Genomic DNA, 13,848 nt, shown 5'->3' with positions numbered 1-13,848 from the left:
TATTTTGATTTGTTTCACAGTTTTTTGGTTACTACATGATTCTATGTGTTATTTCATAGTTTTGATGTCTTCACTATTATTCCACAACGTAGAAAATAGTAAAAATAAAGAAAAACCCTTGAATGAGAAGGTGTGTCCAAACTTTTTACTGGTACTGTACCATTTTCTAGCCCAGAGTCTCTACTTTTATCCAATGTAAAAAACACACATTTTGCTATATAAAACTGAATCTGGCCGGTCGGTCACAATTATCTGTAAGGTCCCTCAGTTGAGCAGTGAATTTCAAACCTCAGATTCAACCACAAAGATTTTTTTTACCCTATTGGTAGATGGGTAAAAAGCAGATATTGAATATCCATTTGAGCATGGTGAAGTTATTAATTATATTTTGGATGGTGTATCAATACACCCAGTCATTAAAAAGATGCAGGCGTCCTTCCTAACTCAGTTGCCAAAGAGGAAGCAAACCACATTTCACCATGAGGCCAATGGTGTAAAGGCTCTCCTCTTCCTCTTCTGAGGAGGAGTAGCAAGGATCGGACCAATACGCAGAGTGGTAAGTGTTCACCTTGGTTTTTAATAAGAACACTGAACAAAACAATAAACAACGTGACAAAAAACAACCGAAACAGTTCCGTGTGGAAACAAACCCCGACACGGAAAATAAACACCCACAACTCAAAAGTGAAACCAGGATCCCTAAGTATGATTCTCAATCAGGGACAACGATTGACAGCTGCCTCTGATTGAGAACCATACCAGGCCAAACACAGCAATCCCAAATCAATAGAAAAAAGAACATAGACAACCCACCCAACTCACGCCCTGACCATACTAAAACAAAGACATAGTTATTTTATTAAGGTCAGAACGTGACAAATGGGGAATTTAAAACAGTTACAGAATTTCATGGCTGTGACACACAGACATGCTGTACACCCCCATGCTGTACACCCCCCCCCCCACCCACACACACACACACACACACACACACACACACACACACACACACACACACACACACACACACACACACACACACACACACACACACACACACGCACACACACACAAACGCTGCTAAAAGAATATTATTATGATTTCTAAATACTGCACAATTTAAACACTTGCTCCCCCAATCCATGTAAATATTGGACTATAAATTGTGCCTTGCTGTTTTATGCTTACGTATGTAAAAATGTATATTCTATTCTCCTGAGCCATTTACTTTATGTTTGTAGTCTTATCTTTTATTATTTATTATTGTTGTTGCATTGTGGAGAAGGAACTTTCCGGTAAGCATTTAGTTGGATGGCATATACCATGTGTATCCCGTTCATACGACTAATAAAACCTGACACTTAAAACACACAGCCGTCTAACTCTGTTTTGACGGCAGCCACTAAATCCCGTGTCTCTCGTCAGACAGAAGATCAAGCAGGGCAGAATTTTCAATAATCACATTGTTTCATTTACAACTGATATTCACCAGAGATGGGTTGGCACATGACTTTAAAATCAGAGTTATCTGTACAATATGGGGAGCTAATGTAAGTCTTCAGGTCTCAAACAAGTTTATTCACGATGCTTGGGATATTCACCGAACAACCTCTGTTACACGTTGTAATTCGCCCCCAGGATTTAATACCATATTTCCACCTAAACTCGCCAAGTTACAGATAGTATCACAAGTGAACTGCAATTATAAACTGTTCATGTATAGGACCAGTTTCCAAAACACATATTTAGTCTACTGACTTGGACTCACCATTGAAAGTGCTTATTAGTGTAAAACTAGGCTTAATCTGTATCCAGAAACAAATGCCTTTATGTTTCAGGGGGAGCAGTTACTTCAGCTCTCAGTGAAGGTGACATCCCTCCATGCAAGGCTAAACTAAACCTAGTTTGATAACCCTACTCTGCACGGCGAAAAAGAAAACAATCAAACAAAACCAACAAACAAGAAAGGTTAGAGAGGCCAAACGGAAGGGTAAGCATCCCTTTCTGATTCCACATTCCTGCCCATGGCGACTGCTGCTGTTGATGGTAAAAGTCACGTTTGATTAGTGTCACACAGGCCTTCTCATGGACGGCCTGACCGGGGTCCTACTCATTTCTGTACAGGCGCTGTATTCTAGCCACCCTGCACGATAACAGCCAAGCAGTGATTATGAATCATGAATAAAGCATAAGTGATTTGTTTACAAATCTGCTGCACTCTAGTCCTTTACTGAGTGAGTGTGTGTGTGTGTGTGTGTGTGTGTGTGTGTGTGTGTGTGTGTGTGTGTGTGTGTGTGTGTGTGTGTGTGTGTGTGTGTGTGAGAGAGAGAGAGAGAGAGAGAGCGAGCGATCGAGAGAAAGGAAAGAGAGAGAGAAAATAGTAGAGAGTGGTGAATGTGGTAGATAGGGGGACAGGGATTGGAGATAAGGATGGAGTGGTGGAGAGAGGGATTGGACAGGGCTGGGAGAGGATGAGGAGGGAGGTAAGGGATTTAGCTGATACCAGGATGTCCCAGTGTAAATATGTACCATGCAAAGCTTTTAATAGATTTCCTATGGCTTTTTAAAAGCAATCCTTTTTTAGGCTGTATTTTTTACCCTGCCTGACAAAACATGAATAAGCCACTATTCACTTTATCTACAGCAATTACATTAAATCCAATGCAATTCTGCGGAGGCTAAAGGAGATAGTAATGTGTTTTGGGATGCTAAAACACTATAGAATACTTACAGTATAGCTTTTCTGGTCACACACTGTGTACTTGTTTACTAAAAGTAGTAAATAATGGAGGGAGGCAAAAATGGGAGGAGAGAGAGAGAGAGAAAGAATGATGTATTTTGACCAGAATCAGAGTCACTCAAGGATCTATTGGGAAACAGACATGTTCTTTACTCAAGGTCAATATATAGTTCAATTGGTACAGAAAGCGGTTTTCAGACTGCACTTTCAGAAGTGTGTTTGAGTAGCCCAGCAGTGTGTCCTGGATAGAGTGACTTGACACATGATTCAGAAGTCACATTTGTTAATAACATTATATTATGCCACATTATCCAAAAGTGTATAATTTTTTTCACATGTGAATCTTGCGGGAATTGAACGCACAAGCTTGTCATTGCTAGCACCATGTTCTTACCAGCTAAGCTACACAGAACCACATACTGTATGTGATTTTCTACTGACAAATCTAAATTGTAACATATTGAGCCCATCATGTGTGCTATCTCCAGTACCATGTGTAGTAGAGAGAGGTATTCCTATAGAAGATCCCACCTTGAGGTTACATCCCAAATGGCACCATATTCCCTACATAGTGCATTCATACGGAATAGGGTGCCATTTGGGACACATCCAGACTCTATTTCTGCTATGCTTTCACGTGTAACCGATGTGAAATGGCTAGCTAGTTAGCGGTGGTGCGCACTAATAGCGTTTCAATCGGTGACGTCACTCGCTCTGAGACCTTAAAGTAGCTGTTCCCCTTGCTCTGCAAGGGTGTGGCTTTTGTGGAGTGATGGGTAACGATGCTTCGAGGGTGGCTGTTGTTGATGTGTGCAGAGGGTCCCTGGTTTGGGGTGGGGAGAGGCACGGAAGCAATACTGCTACACACGCATACCATGATGGGATGAGTGTGCTTATCTCTGTCTGTCCGTAGATACTCTGATGCTTCCCCATCTCTCTACCACTGTCGCTCTTTTCTCTGTCTCTTCCATCCCTCCCTCCCTCTCCATTTCTCTTTCCTCTCTCTCTTTTCCGCTGTCTATATCCCCATCTATATCCCCTCTCTTTTTCTATCCCTCCCTCCCTCTCTCACTTCAGTCATCCCTCCAGGATCTGTCCTATATATAGCTCTGAGCTACATTCCTCTCACAGCAGCTCACGCACAAACACACACACACTATGCCTGGTGTGGATTTAGAGGAAAGAGAGGAATATTTGAAGGCTCTTCCTATGGATTCGGCATATACTGTATGTCTAGAAGAAAGACAGAGGTAGAGAGGGAGAGAGAGATGGAGAGCGAGAGAGCATGAAAGAGAGAGAGTGAAAGAGAGAAAGACAGGTTATTAATAACGGTTAAATAAAGAGCTTTTCAAAACCAACGTCTCCTCTCCATTCTGTTATCAGCACCAGAATACAGCAGCCCATCTCCTACGGGACACAAACATCTTTCTGGGAATGTTGCTCTTACATTGTGGGAAGCCTCAGCTTGCCAGTTGGCTTGGCACTGACAAATGACTGAGCGTCGCTCCAGCTGACGAGCCAGTCGCACCGGCTGACATTGAAAATCCCCTTGGGAGGAAGAAACTGAGACGCAATGTTCCCAACAACAGCCCATCAGTGTATACCTAATACCACAATCCCTGTGGCAGTGGATGAAGTATTACAGTAGTGTGACTCAATAAAATGATACACCTCAATAACGTGCGATTTCCAGTACATACACAAATATACAGGTTTTTGGAGAGATGAGTTGAGTTGAGTCAGTGTGTTGGCAGCAGCCACTCAATGTTAGTGATGGCTGTTTAACAGTCTGATGGCCTTGAGATTGAAGCTGTTTTTCAGTCTCTCGGTCCCAGCTTTGATGCACCTGTACTGACCTCGCTTCTGGATGATAGCGGGGTGAACAGGCAGTGGCTCTGGTGGTTGTTGTCCTTGATGATCTTTATGGCCTTCCTGTGACATCGGGTGGTGTAGGTGTCCTGGAGGGCAGGTAGTTTGCCCCCAGTGATGCATTGTGCAGACCTCACTACCCTCTGGAGAGCCTTACGGTTGTGGGCGGAGCAGTTGCCGTACCAGGCGGTGACACAGCCCGACAGGATGCTCTCGATTGTGCATCTGTAGAAGTTTGTGAGTGCTTTTGGTGACAAGCCGAATTTCTTCAGCCTCCTGAGGTTGAAGAGGCGCTGCTACGCCTTCTTCACGATGCTGTCTGTGTGAGTGGACCAATTCAGTTTGTCTGTGATGTGTATGCCGAGGAACTTAAAACTTACTACCCTCTCCACTACTGTTCCATCGATGTGGATAGGGGGGTGTTCCCTCTGCTGTTTCCTGAAGTCCACAATCATCTCCTTAGTTTTGTTGACGTTGAGTGTGAGGTTATTTTCCTGGCACCACACTTCGAGGACCCTCACCTCCTCCCTGTAGGCCGTCTCGTCGTTGTTGGTAATCAAGCCTACCACTGTTGTGTCGTCCGCAAACTTGATGATTGAGTTGGAGGCGTGCGTGGCCTCAGAAAGCTTAAATCCATGTTAATCTAACTGCACTGTCCAATTTACAGTAGCTATTACAGTGAAAGAATACCATGCAACTGTTTGAGGAGAGTGCACAATTTTGAACATGAAAAGTTATTAATAAACCAATTAGGCACATTTAGACAGTCTTGACAACATTTTGAACAGAAACGCAATGGTTCATTGGATCAGTCTAAAAATGTGCACATATACTAAATTGCACCTGGGCTGGAATAACGTGTTATGGCATTGCAATTCTGTTGCATAACAAAGATGGTACAAAAAATAAAAGAATGGTTGGTTTTTCCTTTGTATTATCTTTTACCAATCTGTGTAGCATTTATTTGGGCTTCAATCTGAGTTTCAGTTAACTCTGAAGAATGTGTCCTCTGCAGCAGAGGTAACTCTGGGTCTTTCATTCCTGTGGCGGTCCTCATGAGAGCCAGTTTCATCATAGCGCTTGATGATTTCGCGACTGCACTTGATGAAACTTTCAAAGTTCTTGAAACTTTCCGGATTGACTGACCTTCATGTCTTAAAGTAATGATGGACTGTTGTTTCTCCCTGCTTATTTGAGCTGTTCTTGCCATAATATGGACTTGGTCATTTACTAAATAGGGCTATCTTCTGTATACCACCCCTACCTTGTCACAACACAACTGATTGGCTCAAATGCAATAAGAAGATAAGGAATTCCACAAATTAACTTTTAACAAGGCACACCTGATAATTGAAATGCATTCCAGGTGACTACCTCATTAAGCTGGTTGAGAGAATGCCAATAGTGTGCAAAGCTGTCATCCAAGGCAAAGGGTGGCTACTTTGAAGAATCTCAAACATAAAATATATTTTGATTTGTTTAACACTATTTTGGTTATTACATGATTCCATATTGTTATTTATAGTTTTGATGTCTTCACTATTATTCTACAATGTAGAAATAGTAAAAATAAAGAAAAACACTTGAATGAGTAGTTGTGTCGTCCAAACATTTCGACACCAAACATAACATATTATACGAATTTGAGTGTCCAGGATTTACATTTACTATGTCACGCCTAATCTATGACACCACGCTGCATGTCTTGAGTGATATATTTTAGATTAGTGCAGTGGTCCTCTCCCTATGAATTACTGAAGACCCTGGCATGGATTCCATAGATTGTATTATTGTATACTGGCCTAATAATCTTATGGGAGTCATCATCCAAATGCACAAAACTAGTGCTTCCATATTTTCTCTGCAGCAGGGAGACTTTTCACACAGAGAGAAGAACAACTAAGTATGATGCCATAAATTAATAAATTACACGTTTGGAGTGTAATGTCCCTTTAAGACCAATCAGCCATTACATGACTCACTATGGTCTCCCAATATAAATCAAAATAAACTATAACTACCTGTATGTTGTTTATTGTCAACATTTCCATCCGTCTTTGACCCTTTACATGACACTGTCTATGATTGATAATCTACCACTCCTTATAATTACATGCTGTTTGTCATGCTTTGGTTTATATAATTGTATTAAAGGCACTGAGATGACTGTGTACTGTAAAGTCAAGTGTTCTGGAGGATATAGCCTAGCGCATCCAGATGTCATTCTGTAGACTAAGTTTGACTCTGAAGCCTGACTCGTGTGGCTGCTGAGAGAGTGTGTTGTGCATCCCAAATGGCACCCTATTCCCTATATAGTGCACTACTTTTGATCAGGGCCAATAGGACTCTGTTAAAAAGTAATGTACGTTTCAGGGAAAAAAGGTGCCATTTGTCTTTGGATTTATATTGTCACGAATCCCGCCGAAGATGGTGCCTCTTCCTGTTCGGGCGGCGCTCGGCGGTCGTCGCTGGCCTATTAGCTGCCATCGATTCCCTTTCCGTTGAGGGTTGAACCTGCACCTTCACAGTGTCCGACCGGTCTTAGGTACGTGCCGCTTGGTGTCCGTGATGAATTGAGTCGGTGGGCTCACACACTACCTTCTTCGGGTCATCCGGGGATCGATAGGACAGTACGGGATCTTAGGGGGAAATACTGGTGGCCCACCTTAGCTAAGGATGTGAAGCTCTATGTCTCTTCCTGTACGTTATGCGCTCAGAGTAAGGCTCCTAGGCATCTGCCTAGAGGGAAGTTACAACCCCTCCCGGTTCCACAACGGCCATGGTCCCATCTCTCGGTAGATTTCCTTACTGATCTTCCCCCATCTCAGGGGAACACTACCGTTCTGGTCGTTGTGGATCGGTTCTCTAAGTCCTGCCATCTCCTCCCATTGCCTGGTCTCCCTACGGCCCTACAGACTGCTGAGGCTCTATTTACCCACGTCTTCCGGCACTACTGGGTTCCAGAGGCCATCGTATCTGATCGAGGTCCCCAGTTCACATCCCGGGTTTGGAGGGCGTTTATGGAGCGTCTGGGGGTCTCGGTCAGCCTTACCTCTGGTTATCACCCAGAAAGTAATGGGCAGGTGGAGAGAGTAAACCAGGAAGTGGGTAGGTTTCTGAGATCGTATTGCCAGGACCGGCCAGGAGAATGGGCGAGGTACGTCCCGTGGGCAGAATTGGCCCAGAACGCTGACCGCCACCGCAGTGAGGCCCCTGTGTTCGCACCAGGGGACAGGGTCTGGCTCTCGACCCGAAACCTGCCGGAAGCTGGGGCCGCAGTGTGTGGGGCCATTTAAAGCCCTGAGGAGGATAATCAAGGTGTGTTATAGATTGCAACTTCCCTCTTACTATCGCATTAACCCCTCGTTGCATCTGTCTCTCCTCAGGCCGGTGGTAGCTGGTCCCCTACAAGAAGGTGAGGTACCGGAGGTCCCTCTGCCCCCTCTGGACATCGAGGGGCCCCCGGTGTACACAGTACGACCTATTCTGGACTCGAGACGCCGGGTGAGGGGGCTGCAGTACCTCGTGGACTGGGAGGGGTACGGTCTGGAGGAGAGGTGCTGGGTATCCTTCCCTCTTGAGGGATTTCCACCGCCTCCACCCGGATCGCCCTGTGCCTCGTTCTCCGGGTCGTCCTCGAGGCCGAGGTCGGCGCCCTGTGGGTCTGTCACGAATCCCGCCGAAGATGGTGCCTCTTCCTGTTCGGGCGGCGCTCGGCGTCGCCGGCCTATTAGCTGCCATCGATTCCCTTTCCTTTTGTTTCTGTTAATTGAGTCTAATTGGTTACACCTGTTTTGTTTGTGGGCTATTTAAGGGCACTAGGCCCGCTGGGTATTGTGCGGGCTTGTTTTCTGTTTATTGGTGTTGGTGTATTAGTGTGATCTCTATTTTTCCAGACAGTTTTAGTCCTGTGTATTATAGACGGGTTGTTTCATGCGCCCTTGTGTTTTGCATGTCCGTGTCTCCGCTGTCTTTGGAATAAAATATCCACATACGGAATTACCTGCTCTCTGCGCTTGACTCCTCCACTCACCATTCATAGAAGAGATAACATATATAAATCCTATGTACAGTTGAAGTCGGAAGTTTACATACACCTTAGCCAAATACATTTAAACTCAGTTTTTCACAATTCCTGACATTTAAATCCAAGTAAAAATTCCCTGTTTTTAGGTCAGTTAGGATCACCACTTTATTTTAAGAATGTGAAATGTCAGAATAATAGAAAATAATTATTTATTTCAGCATTTATTTATTTCATCACATTTCCATTTGTTGTCCTGAAGCCATTTTGCCACAACTTTGGAAGTATGCTTGGGGTCATTGTCCATTTGGAAGACCCATTTGCGACCAAGCTTTAACTTCCTGACTAATGTCTTGAGATGTTGCTTCACTATATCTACATAATTTTCCTTCTTCATGAAGCCATCTATTTTGTGAAGTGCACTAGTCCCTCCTGCAGCAAAGCACCCCCACAACATGATGCTGCCACCCCCGTGCTTCACGGTTGGGATGGTGATCTTTGGCTTGCAAGCATCCCCCTTTTTCCTCCAAACATAACAATGGTCATTATGGCCAAACAGTTCGATTTTTGTTTCATCACACCAGAGGACATTTCTCCAAAAAGTACAATCTTTGTCCCCATGTGCAGTTGCAAACCATAGTCTGGCTTTTTTATGATGGTTTTGGAGCAGTGGCTTCCTCCTTGCTGAGAGGCGTTTCAGGTTATGTAGATATAGGACTGGTTTTACTGTGGATATAGATACTTTTGTACCCGTTTCCTCCAGCATCTTCACAAGGTCCTTTGCTGTTGCTCTGTGATTGATTTGCACTTTTCACACCAAAGTAAGTTCATCTCTAGGAGACAGAACGCGTCTCTTTCCTGAGCAGTATGACGGCTGCGTGGTCCCATGGTGTTTATACTTGCATACTATTGTTTGTACAGATGAACATGGTAACTTCAGCCGTTTGGAAATTGCTCCCAAGGATGAACCAGACTTGTGGAGGTCTACAATTTTTTTCTGAGGTCTTGGCTGATTTCTTTTGATTTTCCCATGATGTCAAGCAAAGAGGCACTGAGTTTGAAGGCAGGCCTTGAAATACATCCACAGGTACACCTCCAGTTGACTCAAAGGATGTCAATTAGCCTATGAGAAGCTTCGAAGGCCATGACATCATTTTCTGGAATTTTCCCAAGCTGTTAACAGGCACAGTCAATTTAGTGTTTGTAAACTTCTGGCCCACTGGAAGTGTGATACAGTGAGTTATAAGTGAAATAATCTGTCTGTAAACAATTGTTGGAAAAATTACTTGTGTCATGCACAAAGTAGATGTCCTAACCGACTTGCCAAAACTATAGTTTGTTAACAAGAACTTTGTGGAGTGGTTGAGAAATGAGTTTTAATGACTCCAACCTAAGCATATGTAAACTTCAGACTTCAACTGTATTATTAACATGGGAGAGATGGAAAGCCGTGACTGCTCCTCTATTGTCACCTGCCTGTCTACAGAGCACCAACGGGAGACAGGTTGAGGCACAGAAAACTACCCAACCACATGGCATCCTAACTATCTGCCTCCTATGGATTTGTATACAAGATAGAGAGAGATGGGGTGGACAGAAAGAGAGAGGGTGGATAAGAGAGAAAGAGAGGGATGGGTCGGGAGAGAAAGACGAGAGGGAGGCTGTTTCACTCCTCTTCCTTACCCCCATACTCTTCATCTTCCTCTTATTCTTTTTTCCTACTCCTCCTCCCGTCACTCTGTATGCCTCTCTGACAGGCCTGCTGTAATTTGTCTCTTTGTCTTCCCCCTGAGTCTCTGTCAGAGTAATGGTCTGCAATAACTTCTTCACTGACCCACCAATCACAGCCCTATAAATAACAGCCAGCTCTTCCAGCTTGGCTGCCATAGACTCACAGAGACCGGACAGAATTCCCAGAACAGATCAATACTGCCTCCACGACACATGACAATAAACATAATCCTGCATGTTTTATCCAAACATTGTATAATAATCAGCACGACTGGACAGTTTGTGTTATATGAGAACATTTGCCACAACCTAACGAATGTTCTGCGAAATGTCAAACTATTTTGATTTGCTGGGAAAACATTACTGATGTTATTACATTACCTGTTAAACCTAACGAGAACTTTTGGGCAATGTTCTGTGGCGGTTGTTCTAGACGTTGTGCACAGCATGATACTGACTGTGAGGTGAACATTGATAATGTAAAAATAATAATAATGTTAGCAAAAACGTTATTTTCGTGTTTTTGGGATGTTATCATCCTAATGTTAGATCTTAACTTAACGGGATTCTTAGCTAATGTTTTGGGAATGTATACCCGGTTTGCTGGTAGTCACTCCAGCTAGATTCACTCAACCCTGCCCCTACCCACTCCAGTCCAACGCACTCCTGACTCCTGGTCAAGAACACACACTTTACTGATCTGTTTTAATCTGTGTTTGAAACTCACTGCTCGACTGAGGGACCTTACAGATAATTGTATGTGTGGGGTGTGGGGTAGTCATTCAAAAATCATGTTAAACACTATTATTGCACACAGAGTTCATGCAACTTATTATGTGACTTGTTAAGCACATTTTTTACTCCTGAACTTATTTAGGCAGGTAGCCTAGTGGTTAGAGTGTTGGACCTTTAACCGAAACGTTTCTAGATTGAATCCCCGAGCTGACAAGGTATAAATCTGTCGTTCTGCCCCTGAACAAGGCAGTTACACACTGTAAATAAGAATGTGTTCTTAACTGACTTGCCTCATTAAATAAAAATGGAATACATTTAAAAAGGCTTGCCATAAAAGGGTTTGAATACTTAGTGACATTTTAGCTTTTTCTTTTATGAATTTGTAAACATTTTGAAAAACATAATTCCACTTTGACATTATGGGGTATTGTGTGTAGGCCAGTGACACAAAATCTTTTAAATTCAGGCTGTAAAACAAAACATTTTGGTAAAAGTCAAAGGGTGTGAATATTTTCTGAATGCACTGTAGGTAGGAAATACATTTCAACTCATGATATCTACCAGTAAATGCTAAGGCAGCAATAGGTATGCAAACCAGGTACTTAAAAAGTATAGTCTGAAGTCTTTGTTCAATTTTTGCTATGTAATATTCAGTTATGAATTCAAAATGTTGACTGCAAACTCTGCCATCATATGTGCGTGACTGTACATTGTAGCCTGCAGTAGGCTACTGAAACACTGCTAGCAAACCACAATGGGTCTCTTGCTAGGTGCGGAATTTAATTACAGGGCAACTACACATAAATGCTATGTTGTGAATAGTTTAATTTTTTTCTGTCAAAATACTTTTTGACGTTTTTCTCTGAGGTGCACAAGTCAACAAGTGGTGCTGGTCATGGTGCTGGCAGGCTTAAATAATAAATTCATGTCAAATCAATTGCACTACTGTAAGTAGTTGCTATTTTTGTTTGTAAAACAATTATAAAACTATATTTGTAAGCAGTATTTTCTGACCGGATACTTTATTACTCTTATTTAAGTTGTTTCTTAAGAGGGCTACTTTTACTTGATTAAATTACAATCTAAGTAAGTACTTTTACTTAAGTACAGATTCTCAGTACTCTACCCACCTCTTCCAGCAGTTCAGTTTACATGCCTAGGACTTCAGTGGTCCAGAATATATTTTAAATCTTGGTTAGAGTGCCAGCATACTATCATTTACATAATGGTATAGGTCTGCTTATCACACATTATAGAGTTGCCTCTATTTGATATGCTAATGCAAAGTCAGCTCTGGGCTACTTTGACAGGTCTGGAGGAACTCATGTCATAATTAGTGGTATAAAGGAACCTAACTACTCGGCCAATGTCAAGGCAGAGGGCAACTCATTATTGGTAACCGACAGCTGTGTTTGTGTGTGTGTGTGTGTGCGCATGTGCGTGTGTAAATATGCATCTGTGTGTGTATGCTTGTTTGTGCATGTCTGTAAGTGTGTCGGAATGTGTGTGTGTGTTCAGCAACCCCTGCTGTGTGACAGTTGGCATATGGAAGCAGTCTGGTTCCGTGTGTCTGATGGTGTGACACTGACAGTGCCAGCCTGGTGCCCCTCAGACCTCTGTCCTAGCACCTGGGAACCCAACATGGCACAGTGGTGCCTGGAGAAAAGGGCTAATAAGACCACAGCTAAGGCCTCAGCCAGACAGAGATGGATGATATGCAAAGAATGTACTATGCCTCTTTTTTTATACACTTGACATTTTAGTCATTTAGTAGACACTCTTATCCAGAGTGAATTACAGTTAGAGGCTTAGTCTTTCCCTCTACGCTTATTTGTTAATCTTATCCGGGATCGATTACCTTGCCATATACATTTTGAAACCGCACTATGGATTTTATCCCAAAAACCATAAGGTGGAGACATGGGAAGAGTTGACTACAGAAATTGAGGCGTGGCAAAATATTTGTTTTGACAACAGATATTTTGCCTGTTAAAGCAACTGGGATGTTAATTCATCTACTGAGGTCGGATTTAATTGATTTGAGTTTTCTGTTCAAGTTTATGGCAGTGCTTTTTATCTAAGAAAGAAAATATATCTACTTCCAATTATATAAAGTGGGAAACTATTGGGATTCCATAGGTAGAGATGGAATCCTCCGTCGGGGTCTTGAAAGGCAGTAGGGCTGATTTGCTTAGATTCATTTTATAACTTGAGATGAAGCTGAATGTACCTACAAGTTTCAAAGAATTTGGGAGTGATTGAGATACACTACCGGTCAAAGGTTTTAGAACACCTACTCTTAAAGGGTTTTTCTTTATTTCTACTATTTTCTAGATTGTAGAATAAAATAAAACTATACATAACACATATGGAATCATGTAGTAACCAAAAAAGTGTTAAACAAAGAAACATTTCAATTAACAGGTGTGCCTTGTTAAAAGTACATTCCTGGAATTTCTGTCCTTTTTAATGTGTTTGAGCCAATCGGTTAAGTTGTGACAAGGTGTGGGGGGGGGGGGGGGGTAGACCTATTTGGTAAAATACCAAGTCCATATCATGCCACGAACAGCTCAAGTAAGCAAAGAGAAATGACAGTCCATCATCACTTTAAGTCATGAAGATCAGTCAATACTGGAAAATGTCAAGAAATCTGAAAGTTTCTTCATGTGCAGTTGCAAAAAACATGAAGCGCTGTGATGAAACTGGCTCTCATGAGGACTGCTACAGGAAAGGAAGACCCAGTGTTACC

The 13,848-nt window shown here is 42.6% G+C and overlaps 1 protein-coding gene across 1 annotated transcript in view; it reads right to left on the bottom strand.

The window, feature by feature from the left end:
* Positions 1–13,848, bottom strand: part of b4galnt4a (beta-1,4-N-acetyl-galactosaminyl transferase 4a) — a 437,447-nt gene that overhangs the window by 155,241 nt on the left and 268,358 nt on the right. The gene's annotated exons all lie outside the window — the stretch shown is intronic.

This window comes from Oncorhynchus kisutch, linkage group LG22 (genome assembly GCF_002021735.2).
Source record: "Oncorhynchus kisutch isolate 150728-3 linkage group LG22, Okis_V2, whole genome shotgun sequence".
Classification (NCBI taxonomy): domain Eukaryota; kingdom Metazoa; phylum Chordata; class Actinopteri; order Salmoniformes; family Salmonidae; genus Oncorhynchus; species Oncorhynchus kisutch.
This window is presented reverse-complemented; position numbering and strand designations above follow the sequence as displayed.